This window comes from Aphelocoma coerulescens, chromosome 7, assembly GCF_041296385.1.
Source record: "Aphelocoma coerulescens isolate FSJ_1873_10779 chromosome 7, UR_Acoe_1.0, whole genome shotgun sequence".
Lineage (NCBI taxonomy): Eukaryota > Metazoa > Chordata > Aves > Passeriformes > Corvidae > Aphelocoma > Aphelocoma coerulescens.
In genome coordinates, this window is record NC_091021.1 from 14,578,164 (window position 1) to 14,582,296 (window position 4,133).

Consider the following 4,133-nt stretch of genomic DNA (forward strand, 5'->3'; position numbering starts at 1 on the left):
ATAACCCACAAGTGATGGATATTTTCCTTTATGCTTTCCTGAAGGTACTGCTCTACCCCATTTCTTTTGCCCCAAAGCCACAAGAGGATCTGAGCACAAAAAGGAAGTCAGTGAGCTACAGGCTTCCCTGTGCTGATCAGGATGTATCTATAGCCAGAGGTCAGTGTCAGGGAGCCCCTTCTGTAGCATGAAGAGACACCTTGGGCAGGTGATACCTGGCCCTGCTGAGGGGCGAGGCTGTACAGACATCTCCTGCTGTTGGTGGGGAACATGTCACAGACAGAAGGCAACATGCTGACCTGTGAGTTAAGCAGTTCAAATGTTCATGAGCAAACTATGCAGGTGAGAGTGTTTTCCCAAGTTGTATTGCCAGCAGCCCCAGGTTCATGTAACTGCACAGCTAGTGGGGGAGCTGGCACAACAGCTGCCCGAGGGACTTTAGGTCAGCAAACATCCACCCTGCCCAATAACCAACACTTACTTTTGCAGCAAGTAGGACAGAAATTGCCAAGACCATCCTTTCCATGTAACAATGTAAAAGGAAAGATGCAGCCCTAAACTCTGTGGTGCATGCCACAGCCACTACCAGCAAGTCCTTAAACTGCTGAAAACAGAAGGATATTACTAATTTGCAATGGCGCTTCTATATGTAGCCCATGGTAATTAAAATGTAGAGATAACAGCATTCATAGATATTTTGGAGGTAATGGGAAGCTACATCAGTAAACTGTCTGCTCTGCTCAAGTTGTTAACAACTGCCTCATCAGTTGCCACCAGGACAAGGGGAAAAGTAAAAGGCTTTGCCAGCCATAATGAGTCATGACAATGCATTAGCGATGGCCTGGCTGCTCCCACCACCTGTGCTGCCTGCCTCTTTTTGGAGGGCAACAGGTTGCACAGGCACACAGATCACACACTTGGCCTCTCACCTTTCGTGAGTTTGCAGCTCTCTGTAGGAACTTGTCCTACAGTAAGAGCCTAAGGAATGAAATGACAGCTTTTCTGTGTGCTTTTCAAAACCATCCTGTCAAATTTGTGAAGCAGCTTGCTGGTGTAGAACAGGAATATGAAGCATAAAAAGCAACAGTTCCCTATATTATAGAAGCAACCTCCCCCTCTTGGCTTTCTTCCTAGACTAAGACATTTTTTCCCACAGGTTGCCCATATCCCCACATTACAGGCAGAAGGTGTCTCTGGACTTTAGATGTGTCCTTAGTGAGTGGGTCTGAGCAGCACTGACAAACCCCTGTCCTCTGTTGACTGGACTCCTGAGATGGCTTATCTGCATCAATGCAGGTGCTGACTCAGGCTTTTGCCCGGGCTGGCATCAACAGTGCTGTGGCTTTGACTGCAATCTTGTGACATGGCTAGGGTACACTCCCTATCCCAGTCATCTTTTTTCCTCACAAAATTTGCAGGAATGCAACAGTGTAGAGAATTCAAATCCCTGTCAAATGCAGCTGATTTGGCCCAAGGGCTCAGAAGCTAGTTCTTGTGAGAAAAGGGAAAATGGCCAAAAAAGAATGGGAAGGGTGCACACTCTATGAATACAAGTCTTCCTTAGGAAACCAGGCCAAACAAGAACCAGCAACAGTGCATGCCAGACAAGGGGGGAAGGCAGAAATGGGAGAAAACTGATATTTCAATCTTCAAATCAAAATAGATTAAAACTTCCTAAGAAAGCTCCATTCCATGAACATTCCCATACAAAAAAAAGAGTTTGCTGCACAAGGATCCACAGCTGGGCTGATGACTGTTGCACTACATCACCATAGTTGGGCTATCTGAAGTGACTAACACATACAGCAAGGAATGGAAACCTACAGACTTCAGCAAACAATGTGACCTCAGTGTCACTCCCAGCAGTGCATTAGGAATGCCTGAGAGTGCCTTACTCCCCTCCTTTCCTTCCATGCTCAACACATTTCCTTAACTGATGAGTCAGGGTGTTTTTTTGACAGCAGTTTTGAGCAAACACAAACTAATCATTGGCTTTCTCCAGCACACTGGGCCACATTCTTGTCCTGTATCAGTCATGGACTCCTGTAGCATGCTTGATCACTGGCCCGGACTGAGTACAGCCTACAGGTGCAGGCTAGTGGAAAATTCCTAACAAATTACATGGAATCACTCCCATTTTTGATTCCTGTAACTGGGGAAGGGGCTGTTGCAAGGCAGTTGGCTTGATCAGCTCCAGCAAGGAACACAAATCAGGACAATTACTCTTGGGAAGCTTTTCTAGTGTTTGAAAGCTTCACTCCTATGACACAGCTACAAGAAAGTAGATCTTCCTCACTCAATTACATTCCTTGTTCAGTTCCTAGCAGGGACAATGCTATCCTAAGAAGGCAATAACTTAGCCTTCGTTTTGTCTCCTCTGCACACCAGGGATGATTTAAAATAAAATTCTTTACCATGCTGGTTTCTCCAGAAAGTTTAGGAAACATCTGCAACCTTCAAGATAAATAGGCCTCTTTGCATAAGCAGTGAAGCAAAGCCTAACATGAATTGCCATCTGGGGACATGACCAACCTTTAGTTAAGTGGAGGTCAGACTAGCAAGAGCTTTCTTGCAGTTCATTATAAAAATCAATGCAAGGGAGTCAGGAAGCTGAACTGCACAACCCTCCTTTTTCTGCCCAACATCTCTGTATCACTCTACCCCAACAGAAGCTACACTGGGGGGGCATCTGAATCTCTACAGTTCCACCAAAAGCAGAGCTGACACGTTAAACCCAAAAGCAGATTTTTCTTTGTCTGGTGCCCATAGAGGCTGGCATCAGCTGTTAACCCCATAAGAGCTGACAGGCTTGCATTCAGGCTGGCACACCTCAGACAAGAGCAAAAACATTTTTAAAGGAGCAGCAGATTTCCTGACCTGGAAGGTACCAGTGAAAATACCAGTGTCTGCAGAAATGAGAACTGCAGTTACCAGTTACATGAACTCTCTCTGCACAAGCAGTAAAAAATAGCTCTAATGGGAGGCACACACTCCTGGCCTGCTCTGTGGTGCACTGGGAGCTGTGTGCAGCTTAAGCAGACACAGGTGCAGGCTGAGAAACCCCTCACCTATCACCACACAGCTGCTGGGTGGGAAGGGGGCTAGGAGAGCTAACAAAGAAGTCAGGGGTATGGAGGAAAGGCTTATAAAAATCAGATAAAGGGTGAGCCTATGTAAGAGAAAGAAGGGAGAAACATAATGTGAACAGTAAGTCAGATGGCAATTACTCCAGTGCCATGATGGGGTAGGAGGTTCCTGCCTTGCAAACCTCCGTGGGGCTCTGAATACAGCTGTCCTGTGACTGGCAAAAAAGAAAGGAAGAAGCAGGAAAAAGCATGTGAATATGCAGTATTCAGTGCTTCTTTGGCTGGCACACATTTTGGAAGAGGAAAAGAATTCTTTGAGAGGCTTTTAAGTTATTAAGTACAACATTAATCTAGAGCCCTATAAAATCAGCACTCTCCCTTTCTAGTATTTGCATGACCAGCCTCATGCTGACCCAGTGCTGAATAAATTGCAAGCATCTGTCAATCTCTATTGTTGATTAGATTAGACACTGCCCTCAGAATTGTCAGGATAGAGACTCTCTTTCTTGGGGCTTTGTTCTGTGGTTTTATTTCATTTCATTATATTATTACTGATGCTTCTGTTTTCTCAGGAGCTAAACCAGTTTTATTCCTCTTGGTTTACTAGCATTTCTCAGTCATCCTTTTTCTTGCAACCCCACAGCATGGCAAGATTACACAGCAAGAGAACTGGTGGTGCAATTCCCACCCCACTTTATTTCTCTCTCACACTCACACATACTTCTCACAGGATATATCTGCTCTTCTTGACAGATATAGCTCAAGGGAAGGAAAGACACTTTGAATAAAAATACCTATATATAGAGAAAGGCTTTGTCCTTCTGTTTCCAAGGTCTTATTTAGCTAGGATCCAGGAAGAAGCATTCCACTGGATAAGAGGGGCACTCTTACCCAGCTCTGGCTGCTATTGGAAAGAGGCTGGATTAACCAGAGCTCTGGTCTTTGACTAGCTGACACCCAGTAGTTCATACATACACCACTGCAAGGTTTTGTTGCTTCCTTTGCAAAGGTTTGGCCAAAGATCCAAAAGCAAATATAAAAAAGACA